Genomic DNA, 15,542 nt, shown 5'->3' with positions numbered 1-15,542 from the left:
GGCAACAAGATCCGGCAAGGAAGTGCAGGGGAAGTGAGGTAATATAGCCAGGGAGCAGGTGGAAGCTAATTAGGCTGATTGGGCCAGGCACCAATCATTGGTGCATTGGCCCTTTAAATCCCTAGAGAGCGGAGCCGCGCACGCCAGAACATGATAGCCGGGGACAGGGACGGGTAAGTGGCTTGGGATGCGATTCGCGAGCGGGCGCGTCCCGCTATGCGAATCGCATCCCCATCATGAATGTCAGTGCAGCGCTCCCGGTCAGCGGGCCCGACCGGGGCACTGCATAGAGGAGAACGCCGTGATCGCTCCGCGGAGGAGCAGGGAGGAGTTTAATTGTCATCTTCTATTTAATTTTAGTTTGTAGTACATTAAAAGTTATTTTTTAAACACTATCTTGTACTGATCATGAGGATGATTTCTCGGTGATTCTCCTAACAACTGGAGGAGAACAGTTTGGAGACCACTGTGTGTCCAAACTGTAGCCTTCCAGATGTTGCAAAACTACAACTCCCAGCATGCCTGGACAGTCTCAGCATTCTGGGAGATGTAGTTTTTCAACATCTGGAAGAGCACTGTTTGGAGATCACTATACAGTAGTGTCCAAACTGTGTCTCTTCCAGATGTTGCAAAACTACAACTCCAAGCATGCTCAGACTGCCCAGGCATGCTGGGAGTTGTAGTTCGGCAACATCTAAAGGGCTACATGTTGCCGACCTACAACACTCTGCATGCCTGGGCAGTCTGGGCATGCTTGGAGTTGTAGTTTTGCAACATCTGGAAGAGACACAGTTTGGACACTACTGTATAGTGATCTCCAAACAGTGCTCTTCCATATGTTGAAAAACTACAACTCCCAGAATGCTGAGACTGTCCAGGCATGCTGGGAGTTGAAGTTCTGAAGCATCTGAATGGCCAGATGTTACAGAAATACAACTCCCAGCATGCCTGGGCAGTCTGGGCATGCTTGAAGTTATAGTTTTGCAACATCTGTAGGGCTACAGCTTGGGCACCACTGTATAGTGATCTCCAAACTGTGGCCCTCCAGATGTTGCGAAACTACAACTCCCAGCATGCTGGGAGTTGCAGTTTGGCAACTCCTAGAATGCAGCAGTGAAGATCACTTACCACTGATCTTCACTGCTGCCTCCACTGCTGCTCCGCCGCCGCCTCCTTACTGCCGATGATCCTGCCGCTGCCTGCCGCCGATCCTGCTGCGTTCTCCGGTCTCTCACCATCCTCAACTGCTCTGGTACCTGCCGCCATCTTCCCCTGCTCTGCCCTGACATCCGGGGGTGGGCAGAGTGGAGATTTCACCTGTAACCCCCCGCCCCCAACTGTCATTGGTCGGTTAGCCCTAACCTACTTATGTAGGTTTGATTTGGTCATACTTCTGAAAAAAATCATAACTACATGCAGGAAAATGTATACGTTTAAAATTGTCCTCTTCTTACCCCTATAACTTTTTTTTTCACATACGGGGCGGTAAGAGTGCTCATTTTTTGCGCTGTGTTCTGAAGTTTTTAGCGGTACCATTTTTGTTTTCATCGGACTTTTTGATGGTATAAAAAGTGACCAAAAATATGCTATTTTGGACTTTAGAATTTTTTGGCGTGTACGCCATTGACCATGCGGTTTAATTAACAATATAATTTTATAGTTCGGACATTTACGCACGCAGCGATACCACATATGTTTATTTTTCTTTACACAATTTTTTTATGGGAAAAGGGGGGTGATTAAAACTTTTATTAGGGAAAGGGTTAAATTATCTTTATTAACTTTTTTATTAAATTTTTTTTGCAATGTTATAGCCCATAGGGGGCTATAACATGCAGTACATTGATTCAATACACTGATCACTGCCATTGCATTCAGGCTTGGAGCAATCAATCGACGATCAGACATGCAGGAAACAGGTGAGGGGACCTCCTGCGTCCTAGCTGATCGAGACATGGCAATTTTATTGCGATGATCCCGATCAGCCTGACTGAGCCGGGATGCTTTTACTTTCACTTTTAGACGCGGCGATCAACTATACTACCTATAGTCAGGGCCGGATTAACATAGGGGCGGATGGAGCCGCAGCTCCAGGCCTCTGCGTTAAAATAGGCCCGGCGGCCTGCACAAACGGCCGCACAGACCGAGGGCTGCAACATGCTGGGACCGGTGCTGGCACGGTCCCTGCATGTGCATAACCGGACGCTTCACCTGCGGGCCCCATCGTTCCCCTTGCGACTGGGACAGCAGGTGAAGGATCCGGGATGCCAGCAGATCCGGGACACCTGTCCCGAATCTCCGAGCGTTCGCAGCTTTTAACACTGAGTGCGCCTTTAAGACGCACACAGCGTTGAGCGTGCGCTCGGTGCGGCAGCTGACGTAACAGGAAGGAGCCGGCGGCTCCGTCCTGTCACTCCATCCCGGGCTTCCTGTGCGGCAGCGGCTCTGCGGAGGCTGTCAGCACAGGAGAGAAGAGGAGAGAACAAGAGCTGCGGGGGGAACGAGACAGAGGCGAGTGTTTTTTTGTTTTTTGCTGGGAGCATTATTATGTGAGGGGGCATTACTTATATGGGGGCAAAGTGACGGGGGCATACTTATATGGGCGCAAAGTGAGGGGGCATTACTTATATGGGGGCAAAGTAATAATAAGTAATGCCCCCCTAACTTTGCCCCCAATAAGTAATGCCCCCGCACATGCCTCCCATACATAATAATGCCCCTCACATGGCCCCCATATATAGTAATGCCCCCATATAAGTAATGTCCCCTCACATGACCTCCATATATGGGGGCATTACAATATGAGGGGGCATATGTGTGTGAGGGGGCATTAATGTGTGAGGGGGCATTAATGTGTGAGGGGGCATTAATATGTGAGGGGGCATTAATATGTGAGGGGGCATTATTATATGTGGGGGCCATGTGTGGGGGCATTAATGTGTGAGAGGGCATTAATATGTGAGGGGGGCGTTAATATGTGAGGGGGCATTAATATGTGCGGGGGCATTAATATACGAGGGGGCCATATGAGGGGGCATTAATATACGAGGGGGCCATGTGAGGGGGCATTAATATGTGAGGGGGCCATGTGGGGGGCATTAATATGTGTGGGGGCCATGTGAGGGGGGCATTAATATGTGAGGGGGCCATGTGAGGGGGGCATTAATATGTGAGGGGCATTATTATATGTGGGAGCCATGTGAGAGGGGCATTATTATATGTGGGGGACATGTGAGAGGGGCATTATTATATGTGGGGGACATGTGAGGGGGGCATTACTATATGTGGGGGACATGTGAGGGGGGCATTACTATAGGTGGGGGACATGTGAGGGGGGCATTATTATATGTGGGGGACATGTGAGGGGGCATTATTATATGTGGGGGAAATGTGAGGGGGCATTATTATATGTGGGGGACATGTGAGGGGGCATTATTATATGTGGGGGACATGTGAGGGGGTGTCACGATGCCGGCTGGCAGGTAGTGGATCCTCTGTGCCAGAGAGGGATGGCGAGGACCGCGCTAGTGGACCGGTTCTAAGCCACTACAGGTTTTCACCAGAGCCCGCCGCAAAGCGGGATGGTCTTGCTGCGGCGGTAGTGACCAGGTCGTATCCACTAGCAACGGCTCACCTCTCTGGCTGCTGAAGATACTGAAGATAGGCGAGGTACAAGGGAGTAGGCAGTAGCAAGGTCGGACGTAGCAAAAGGTCGGGGGCAGGCGGCAAGGTTCGTAGTCAGGGGAGAGAGCAAAAGTACTGGTACACAGGCTATTAAACACACAATACGCTTTCACAAGGCACAAGGGCAACAAGATCCGGCAAGGGAGTGCAAGGGAGGAGACTAGATATAACCAGGGAACAGGTGGGAACCAATTAAGCTAATTGGGCCAGGCACCAATCATTGGTGCACTGGCCCTTTAAGTCTCAGGGAGCTGGCGCGCGCGCGCCCTAGAGAGCGGAGCCGCGCGCGCCAGCACATGACCGCAGGAGACGGGAACGGGTAAGTGACCTGGGATGCGATTCGCGAGCGGGCGCGTCCCGCTGTGCGAATCGCATCCCCAACGGCCATGGCAGAGCAGCGCTCCCGGTCAGCGCTGACCGGGGAGCTGCAGGGAGAAAGACGCCGTGAGCGCTCCGGGGAGGAGCGGGGACCCGGAGCGCTAGGCGTAACAGGGGGCATTATTACATTTGGGGGACATGTGAGGGGGCATTATTACATGTGGGGGACATGTGAGGGGGCATTATTACATGTGGGGGACATGTGAGGGGGGCATTATTATATGTGGGGGACATGTGAGGGGGGCATTATTATATGTGGGGGACATGTGAGGGGGCATTATTATATGTGGAGGACATGTGAGGGGGGCATTATTATATGTGGGGGACATGTGAGGGGGGCATTATATGTGGGGAACATGTGAGGGGGGCATTATTATGTGTGGGGGACATGTGAGGGGGCATTATTATATGTGGGGGACATGTGAGGGGGCATTATTATATGTGGGGGACATGTGAGGGGGGGCATTATTATATGTGGGGGACATGTGAGGGGGCATTATTACGTGTGGGAGCCATGTGAGGGGGGCATTATTATGTGTGGGAGCCATGTGAGGGGGGCATTATTATGTGTGGGGGCCATGTGAGAGGGCATTACTATATATGGGGGGGGGGTCATGTGAGGGGGCATTACTATATATGGGGGCAATGTGAGGGGCATTTCTATATGAGGGGGCATTACTATATATATGGGGGGTAATGTGAGGGGGCATTACTATATATGGGGCAATGTTAGGGGGCATTATAATCTATGGGGGTAATGTAAGGAGGCATTATTATATATGGGGCAATGTGAGGGGGCATTACTATATATGGGGGCATTACTATATATGGGGGCAATGTGAGGGGGCATTACTATATATGGGGGCATTACTATATATGGGGGCAATGTGAGGGGGCATTACTATATATGGGGGCATTACTATATATGGAGGCAATGTGAGGGGGCATTATATTATATAGGGGCAATGAGAGGGGGCATTATAATGTATGAGGACAATGTTGGGGCCTAATACTATATAGGGCACAGAAGGGACTACTATATGGGGCAGTGTAATACATATAGGGGGTTTGTATAGTGGTGAGGATTTTGCTGTAGTGCGAAGCCTAAAATGTTTGTCTGGCAGATTCGGTGAAGACGAGTTGTGATTGGGAGAAATCTTCATGATAACCCAGGACAGATGGAGAAGAAAGAGAAAAGTGAACGACTCAGATCAGAGTAGACGCCCCGTGAGTATATAACTATAATAACCTATATGGTCTGCAGCCCCTGTGTACAGCTCAAATCTATTCCTGTGTAGGGTTATTGATCTTTTGTATACTGGTTTTATTCAATAACAATATAGCAGTGTTAGTGGTAATGGTAGTGGTCATGGTGTGGTAGATTTATATGTCCCTTGTATTGTGGTGTTATTAGTGATACTGGTCTGTGTATAGTGGCTTTTATTTCCATACAGTATGGTGGTATTGTTTAGTCAGTGGTCATGGTGTGGTAGATTTATATGTCCCTTGTATTGTGGTGTTATTAGTGATACTGGTCTGTGTATAGTGGCTTTTATTTCCATACAGTATGGTGGTATTGTTTAGTCAGTGGTCATGGTGTGGTAGATTTATATGTCCCTTGTATTGTGGTGTTATTAGTGATACTGGTCTGTGTATAGTGGCTTTTATTTCCATAAAGTATGGTGGTATTGTTTAGTCAGTGGTCATGGTGTGGTAGATTTATATGTCCCTTGTATTGTGGTGTTATTAGTGATACTGGTCTGTGTATAGTGGCTTTTATTTCCATACAGTATGGTGGTATTGTTTAGTCAGTGGTCATGGTGTGGTAGATTTATATGTCCCTTGTATTGTGGTGTTATTAGTGATACTGGTCTGTGTATAGTGGCTTTTATTTCCATACAGTATGGTGGTATTGTTTAGTCAGTGGTCATGGTGTGGTAGATTTATATGTCCCTTGTATTGTGGTGTTATTAGTGATACTGGTCTGTGTATAGTGGCTTTTATTTCCATACAGTATGGCGGTATTGTTTAGTCAGTGGTCATGGTGTGGAGGATTTATATGTCCCTTGTATTGTGGTTTTATTAGTGATACTGGTCTGTGTATAGGCCGCATCACATTTTCTATGTTCACGAGGCAGTGAGCGTCTGTATACAACCTGTCACATTGCCATGATTACTTACACATGTGGGGAGTGTTTTTGACCTAACCCCTCCTCCGCCATTGTTTTTAATTCTCTTGTAGATATGTATTTAATCATGATTATATTTTCGCTATGATCGGTTTGGTGATATGTAAATGTAATAACACTAAACACATTGTATTTCATTGCACGCATATATCCATACAATGGTCCCTCAAGTTACAATATTAATAGGTTTCGGGAAGACCATTGTATGTTGAGACCAGAACTCTATGGAAACCTGGTAATTGGTTCTGAAGCCCCAAAATGTCATCTGAAAATAGGAAAAAGTGAGAATTAAATAAAAATAAGTAGATAACTAATACAGATAAAGCAAATGCTTACACATAAATAAGAAAGATCTGCTGGGAGCTATAATCACTGTCTATGTCAGTGTTTACCATCCAGGGTGCCTCCAGCTGTTGCAAAACTACAACTCCCAGCATGCCTTGACAGCCAAAGGCTGTCCGGGCATGCTGGGGGTTGTAGTTTTGCAACAGCTGGAGGCACCCTCGTTGGGAAATACTGGTCTATGTAGAGGACAGGAGCTTCTTCGGGGTCCTGTAAAGTATACAGTGTCCTTATAAAAAGTATCATGGAGCCGCCCTCACCTGGTGTCCAAAGAAGCAGCTAACCCTGGTACAGGTAAAGAGTAGTAAAGAACATGTAATACCTCCCTGTACTGTAGGGGGCACTACCAGACAGCCAGTCAGTGCATGCACTTCAGTAATACAGGGGTTTTACCAGTAAATGCCCATTCTGATTGGTCAGTTCTTCCGGCCATTGACACGTTTCACAGATCTGGACTGTCTGTACATTGTATGTTGAGTCTGGTTTCAAGTTACAATGGTCCAGAAAAGACCATTGTATGTTGAAACTATTGTATGTTGAGGCCATTGTAAGCTGAGGGATCACTGTATGTGTATTTTATTTTTTTACTCTGGATCATTGTTTTTTTGTGTTTTTTTTTAACCTTTTCACTTTGATTTGCTATAATTACCCTGTAATTGATTTTGTGTGTGTTCACACATAAATACCAGTACTCTGGTCACTTTTGTATGCTTGATAAAGACTGTGCAGACAGTCGAAATGTTGCTTGCCACATAGGAGAAAATAAACTACAGTAACCCCCCGCCTACGATGGCCCTGACATATGATAAAATCGACATACGATGGCCTCTCAGAGGCCATCACATGTCGATGTCAGCATCGACATACAATGCTTTTATATGTCGGGGCCATCGCATTAACTGCTATCCGACAGCGCAAAATGCTTAAGCTGCTGTCGGATAGCAGTTTAAGCATCCCTGGCAGGTTCGCCTACCTATTCCCGCTGCTCTGGGTCCACTTCGCGATCCTCCGGTGTCTTGCGCATCTTCTCCAGGGTCCGGGCCTTGCTTTCCGGCATCGTTATTACGTCACTATGCACGCCGCGCCGGCGCAGCATCGTAATAGCGTCACCAGAAAGCGAGGCCCGGACCCTGCAGAAGATGCGCAAGACACCGGAGGATCGCGAAGAAGACACCGGAGCAGCGGGACAGCATCGGGAGCCCCTGGGACAGCATCGGGAGCAGTGAGGACCTGGTCCGGAGCGACGGGGACAGGTGAGTACAGCTTCCTATACTTTACATTGCACGGATCCCTCAACATACGATGGATTCGACAAATGATGGGTCGTTTGGAACGAATTACCATCGTATGTTGAGGGACACTGCTTGTACACTGCTTTTCACCTTATATTGGAGGCTGTGGGACGCTTTCTATTTGTGTCGATTACTGCCGCCAGCGACCAGGGCTGCAATTGGGCCCACTTGCACCCACATCACCTTGACGCTGTTCGGATGTGCTGCTCTACCTTGCTTCTACTTAGCTATCTGGCTATCTACCTAGTTAGCTAACAATCCAACTGGCAAGCTACTTACCTGGCTACCTACATATGTCATATGTTTGTCGTACGTGTCGCACATAATGTAAGTAAATGGAGTTGCACTGCAACCCACAAATGGCCGCAACCCAGCTGTTGGGTCACGGACACTTGTAGGCCCATCAAAATCCTCAGCACCAGGCCCATGATGCTCTTAATCCAGCCCTGCCTATATTTGCCCCCAATAGGTAGTATAACATCAGCCCCTTTTAGATAGTATACCAGAAGCCCCCTTTAGGTAGTATAGCAAAGCCCCCTTTAGGTAGTATAACAGAAGCCCCATTTAAATAGTATAACATCAGCCCCCTTTAGATAGTATAACATCAGCCCCCTTTAGATAGTATAACTGAAGCCCCTTTAGGTGGAATAGCAGAATCTCCCTTTAGGTAGTATAACAGAAGTCCCCTTTAGGTAGTATTGCAGAAGCCCCCTTTAGTTAGTATAACGTCAGCCCGTCTTTAGGTAGTATAGCAGAATCCCCTTTAGGTAGTATAACATCAGCCCCTTTAGGTAGTATAGAAGCCCCCTTTAGGTAGTATAGCAGAAGCCCCCTTTAGGTAGTATAACATCAGCCCCTCTTTAGGTAGTATAGCAGAATCCCCTTTAGGTAGTATAACATCAGCCCCTTTAGGTAGTATAATATCAGCCCTTCTTTAGGTAGTCTTAACAGAAGCCCCCTTTAGGTAGTATAGCAGAAGCCCCCTTTAGGTAATATATCATCAGCCCCCTTTAGGTAGTATAGCAGAATCCCCTTTAGGTAGTATAACATCAGCTCCTCTTTAGGTAGTATAACAGAATCCCCTTTAAGTAGTATAACATTAGCCCCTCTTTAGGTAGTCTTAACAGAAGCACCCTTTAGGTAGTATAGCAGACTCCCCTTTAGGTAGTATAATATTAGCCCTTCTTTAGGTAGTCTTAACAGAAGCCCCCTTTAGGTAGTATAGCAGAATCCCCTTTAGGTAGTATAACATCAGCCCCTTTAGGTAGTATAGAAGCCCCCTTTAGGTAGTATAGCAGAATCCCCTTTAGGTAGTATAACATCAGCCCCTCTTTAGGTAGTATAGCAGACTCCCCTTTAGGTAGTATAATATCAGCCCTTCTTTAGGTAGTCTTAACAGAAGCCCCCTTTAGGTAATATAGCAGAAGCCCCCTTTAGGTAATATAACATCAGCCTCCTTTAGGTAGTATAGCAGAGTCCCCTTTAGGTAGTATAACATCAGCCCCTTTAGGCAGTATAGAAGCCCCTTTAGGTAGTATAGCAGAATCCCCTTTAGGTAGTATAACATCAGCTCCTCTTTAGGTAGTATAGCAGACACCCCTTTAGGTAGTATAATATCAGCCCTTCTTTAGGTAGTCTTAACAGAAGCCCCCTTTAGGTAGTATAGCAGAAGCCCCCTTTAGGTAGTATAACATCAGCCCCTCTTTAGGTAGTCTTAACAGAAGCCCCCTTTAGGTAGCCCCTCTTGCCAAGACTAAATTACACAACAAAAAACATACAAAGCTCCTGCAGCCTCTTCTCTCTTCCTGTCTTCTCCGGCCTGCGCTCTGGCACATCATGATGACGTTATTCATGTGCAGGAGCGCAGAGGAAGGACGCCAGAGCGTCTCATTGGTTGCCTGCATATTGCAGTCAATCACAAGAGTGATTGACAGGGTGAGAAGCCAATGGCTCTCCGCTTTGTCAATCAGTCGAGCGCTGCATTTAACAATAGGCACGCACTTATCGTTTAAAGCATCTCGGACCGGCTGTCCTGATCCCTGTCACTTAACTGCCGCTGCAAAACATGGCAGGGCAGAGTGAAGGCTGGCAGTTGGTTCGGCTCGCTGGACGGGCCGCATCAATTTAGTTAAGCACATTTACATTGGGGGGGGGGGGGCACAGCCTGGAGACGCCACTGGGGCTAAAGGGCTAGCTGCTTTGGGCCCCCAGGACAGGGCAGCTGCCCCTTTTGACCCACGTTAAAGATGGCCCTGGCCCGTACAGTATATCATGGGGGGAGAAGGCGCGGTTGGTGGGTTCCAACACCTGCGATCAGATATTTATTCCCTATCTTGTACACAGAAGGTAAGTTTTCTTCCCTGGAGTGCCCCTTTAACTTCATCCAGTCTTCAATACATAGCAGAGTATACAACATTATTTCTTATTTTAGGGTACGTTCACACAAGCGGACCCAAAGCATATTTTACGCTGCAGATCCGCCGCTGAAGGACCCCTGCATGGTGGCTTTACATGTGGCTGCTCGGAGCATCAATACGCCGCTATGAGCAGACACACTGCATGTGCAAGTAGCAACGCACATGCGCAGTATACTCGCACATTGCTGCAGCTCTCGGCCTAGCTCATGGAGCAAGGGGAGCGGCCACGATGTGTGCAACTCGAACATCGCAGTGTGTCTACTCCGAGCAGGCACATGTAAAGCCATCATGCAGCGGTCCTTCAGGGCCAGATCTGCAGTGTAAAATACGCTGTGGGTCCGCTCGTGTGAACGTACCCTAAAGGAAATCTGTCATCAGCGTCATCTGCACTTTCTGTCTATACAGATAGTTTCACAGGTTCACGCTACGTTTTGGATTTATGTTTCACTTGTTTCTGTTATATCATATTTTATAATAAAAAAGTCTGTACTATTGTTTCCAGCAAAAAAAGTTTAGATTGCAATGTGTGATGAGTATAAAACACATACACAAAAGTAAAAACACAAATGCTGTGCAAACCCAGTCTTACACCACTAGATGTCAGCATCACCCAGATAAATCTTGTTCCCTAGTCACTTGTTTGCTATGGTAATATATACATTTATGACATAAATGATTCTCAGGTAGATGGTAGAACTATAGATATATCAAAAATATTTTAGGGAAATGTATTTAATTTAACTACATATAAAAACATGTACTGGGGTGTTTTACAGTGACTTTCAAGAGTAGTGAGGAACAAGGATGCAAACTAGTGAGTTCAGTAAAACACAGGGGGACATATTCAAAGACTACTGAATTTGTGCTACAGCAAGATCAATCACATATTTTTTTCTGCTTGCATTTTTAAAGGTCCCTTGTGCTGCTTGAATATATGAGAGTTCATTTTCGCACAACTTTTTTTTTTAACTCTGAAAATTCTGGTGGGAACAAACTAATCTCATAAAATATTCCATGATTACATTATTAGTGCCCAGACAAGCGACAACCGTGTGGCTGAAATATGTTTAGCCCGTTCAGGACATCGGACATACAGATACGCCCTTGTGACCTGATACTTAAGAACAAAGGGTGTACCTGTACATCCTGAATCCTTAAGCGGGTTTGAAGTGAGTGCTGGAGTTGCGATCGCTTTAGAGCGGTGAGTGCTGGCTACTATCAGTAGCCAGACATTCACTGCTCATGCCGGGCAGAGGCTATCTTGATGCTTCCTGGCATTTAATCCTTTAGCCTCCGTGATCAATGGCGATCACAGCGTCTAAAGTGAAAGTGGAACTTGCCGGTTGACAGTGGAGCTCAAGGAACCCCTGCGATGTCATCGCAGGGGTTCCGTGAGCTAAAATGGTGGAGAAGTGTCCCCTTACCTGCCTCCTGCCGCTGATGGCTGATCCAATTATGTAGCTTGGAGTTGGCCAGGCTATATATCAGTGGATCGCCGATCATACTGTGTAAGGCTATGCATAGGCATAGCATTATACAGTAAACGCTATAGAAATTTTTAAAATGTTTGAAAAAATTATATAAAACCCCCTCCCCTAATAATAAATCAAAATCACACTTATTTTCTCATTTTACAAAAAAGAGAAACATTTTTTTTTAATTACATATTTATCTGCACGCCAAAAAGGAGAAGCTGGCAGGGAAAGTCACAGAAGACTTTAGAATGTGGCCAGTATTAAGCTCATGGTAGGTGTTGGGGGGGAGGGGTTTAACCTGGGAAATCCAAAGGGGGCCTCCTGGACAGCTTTAGGACCACACTTACGCTTCCAAATTTTACATAAATCTCTCCAGAGGGTCTGGAGAGGACAGGGGGGTCTGGGGTACAAAGGGGTCTGGAGTGTACAGAGCAGTCTAAGGTACAGAGGGTCTGGAGAGGTCAGAGAGGCCTAGTGTACAAAAGGGTCTGGGGTACATTGTGGTCTAGAGAGGACAAAGGGGTCTGGGGTACAGAGGGGTCTGGAGAGGATAAAAGGATCTGGTATGCAGAGGGGTCTGGGGAGGACAGAGTGGGCTGGAGTAGACAGAGGGGTCTGGAGTAGACAGTGGGGTCTGGAGTGGACAGAGTGGTCTGGAGTGTACAGAGTGGTCTGGAGAGGACAGAGTGGTCTGGGAAGGATAGAGTGGTCTGAAGAGTTAAAAAGGGTTCTGGTGTACAGAGGAGTCTGGGGAGGACAGAGTGGTCTGGAGTGTACAGAATGGTCCGGGGAGGACAAAGTGGTCTGGGGAGGACAGAGTGGTCTGGAGAGGACAGAGTGGTCTGGAAAGGACAGAAGGGTCTGGAGGACAGGTGTCTGACATACAGAGAGTTCTGGGGGTACAGAGGGCAGAGGGGTCTGGAGAGGACAGAGGGGTCTGGGGGTACAGAGGGGTCTGGGGAGGACCGAGGGGTCTGGGGTACAAAGGGGTCTGGGAAGGACAGAGTGGACTGGATTCTACAGAGTGGTCTGGGGAGGACAGAGTGGTCTGAAGTGTACAGAGTGATCTGGGGAGGACAGGTGCCTAGAATACAGAGTGTTCTGGAGATACAGAGAGGACAGAGGGGTCTGGGGTACAGAAGGGTCTGGAGAGGATGGAAGGGTCTGGGGTATGGAGCAGTCTGAGGTGCAGAAGAGTCTGGGGTACAAAGCAGAAGTACAGAGGGGGTCTGGAGGAGGACAGAGAGGTCTGGAGGAGGATAGAGAGGTTTTGATAGGATAGAAGGATCAGGGGTATGGAGCGGTCTGAGCTGCAGAAGAGTCTGAAGTACAGAGGGGGTCTGGAGGAGGACAGAGGGGTCTGGGGTAAAGAGCGATCTGGGGGTGATCAGGCAGCGAGACAGGAGCCTTATCTGTTTGTATTCCTGGCATGTTGTGATGATCTCTCCCTGTATAGACAGTAATGGGAGAAGATTTTAGAAGCCTAGCAACTGCCAGATGGGGAGCAGGAGCCACGTCCTAACTTCTGCCTCAGTCACAATACTGGAGCCGCTGTCATGGTCGGAGGATCACCGGCTGTCAGTGTGCACCAGCAGTAAAGTGCTGGTGCACCGCAACAGTGTGCCCACCCCGCTCAAGACCTGCATACTCTGGGTGAGTCTACATGGTGCAATACTGATAGAAGATACTAATAGATTGTACCAGATACAGTACTATCGATAATTAAGATATAACTCAGGCTCAGTACAGGATTAGTAAAGTAATATATGTACACAGTGACCCAACCAGCAAAATAGTGAGCACAGCTCTGGAGTATAATACAGGATATAACTCAGGATCAGTACAGGATAAGTAATGTAATGTATGTACACAGTGACCTCACCAGCAGACTAGTGAGTACAGCTCTGGAGTATAATACAGGATATAACTCATGATCATTACAGGATAAGTAATGTATTGTATGTACACAGTGATCCCACCAGAAGAATAGTGAGTGTAGCTCTGAAGTATAATACAGGATATAACTTAGGATCAATACAGGATAAGCAATGCATGACTTAATGGTGCCTACACAGGCTGTAGAGAGCCTGACCTCCCACAGTCCTGCCTGAATTGCTGTCTCCTGAATTCACTGCTCCCCAATGGTACCTGTAATGGGGAGCCTAAAGCTCAATTTTAAAGCAAAACAGTCATCCTGTTCACCCACACTAAACTCAATAAACTGGGTTATAGTGCAGGTGAACAGGAGACCCATGAGGGGTCAATGACTCCTATACATACCTTCACTCCGGAGATCTGATTCCATTGTCTGTGAATTGTCCGCTGGAGGTGGGCCCACCGCCTCATTTTGAATATTCATTCTCGTTGGTCACGTGAGCGCTCAGTTGGCGCAGTGCTAACATGACCTACGAAAATTAATATTCTAATTGAGCCAGTGGGCCCAGCCTCCAGCACGCAATTCACGGACAATGGAAGCAGATCTCCAGAGGGCAGGTACGTAAAGAAGTCAGTGACCCCTCATCGGTCTTCTGTTCACCCACGCTATAACCCAGTGTATTGGGTTATAGTGTGGGTGAAAAGGATGACTGTTTTCCTTTAATAGAATCATGCAACATTAAATGATCCCCCTCTGAAGCTCCACCCTCACATTGCCATACCCACTTAAATGCTGCCCCCCCCCCCAGATTTGAAGGGGTTCCTACGCCCCTGTGTTAAAAATATCAAACACCAAAAATACTGATTTTGAATCACATCATGTATCAAAAAAAAATTAATACAAAGCAATCAAAAAATTCCATCAAAATTGAAATGGTACCGATAAAAATTACAGATCACAGCACAAAAAATTAGCCCTAATACATCCCTGTATACAAAAAAAAAAGTATAGGGGTCAGTAAAGGACAATTTTCTGCATACCAATTTTAAAAGGGGAGGAGGAAAAAATGAAAACGCAAAAATGAAAATTGGCTATGTCCTTAAAGGAGAACTACGGGATTGAAAAATGTATCCCCTATCCTAAGGATAGGGGATAAGTTTCAGATCGCGGGGGGTCCGACCGCTGGGCCCCCCCGCGATCTCCCGTACGGGGCCCCGGCTTTCTGGTTAGAGAGGGCGTGTTGACCACCGCACGAAGCAGCGGCCAACACGCCCCCTCCATACACTGCTATGGGAGAACCGGAAATTGCTGAAGGCAGCGCTTCGGCTCTCCCATAGCAGTAAATGGTGGTGTGTGAGTACGCCGCGCACATCACTACAGTGTGTCTGCTCGTAGTGGCGTATTGCCGCTACCATACAGCGGGGCCTTCTCCAGCGGATCCGCAGCTAAATACTCTGTGAAAATCTGCGCGTGTGAACGTACCCTTAGAGAGTGAATGGGGGAGGACACAGATGAACTTAGAGTTTGGAAACAAACTATGGAAAAGGTCAGAGGATACAAACTTTTATGGTCAAATGCCTTAAATAAAAGCCAAAAAAGATATGTGGTCTGGAAGAAATGGTAGGGCTAGATGGAATTTTGTGTGTCTTGTTTTTTTTTTTCCCTCTGTCTGCCAGGTGGGGTAGGTTTCGTTATATTGGATATACTGATAAATAGGAGAAGATATATGGGCTGTATTAGGCTAAGTTTCTACTTGTTTTTTTGGGGGGGGGAAATGCCAAGAAAAGCTCCAATTCTGTCGCATGGCGTTTTTTCGGCCAAAAAACACTGCGGCCAGATATTAGCTGTAAATCAATGAGAAATCACAAAATTCTTATTCCACTTGGCGT

At 47.1% G+C, this 15,542-nt stretch overlaps 1 long non-coding RNA gene across 1 annotated transcript in view; it reads left to right on the top strand.

The window, feature by feature from the left end:
• The first annotated feature begins 10,101 nt into the window (after positions 1–10,101).
• Positions 10,102–15,542, top strand: part of LOC130277584 (uncharacterized) — a 49,747-nt gene continuing 44,306 nt past the window's right edge. The window contains exon 1 of the long non-coding RNA XR_008845479.1: positions 10,102–10,231. This is a non-coding gene — a long non-coding RNA (uncharacterized LOC130277584). The remainder of the gene's footprint in view (positions 10,232–15,542) is intronic.

This window comes from Hyla sarda, chromosome 6, assembly GCF_029499605.1.
Source record: "Hyla sarda isolate aHylSar1 chromosome 6, aHylSar1.hap1, whole genome shotgun sequence".
Taxonomy (NCBI): Eukaryota; Metazoa; Chordata; class Amphibia; order Anura; family Hylidae; genus Hyla; species Hyla sarda.
This window is presented reverse-complemented; position numbering and strand designations above follow the sequence as displayed.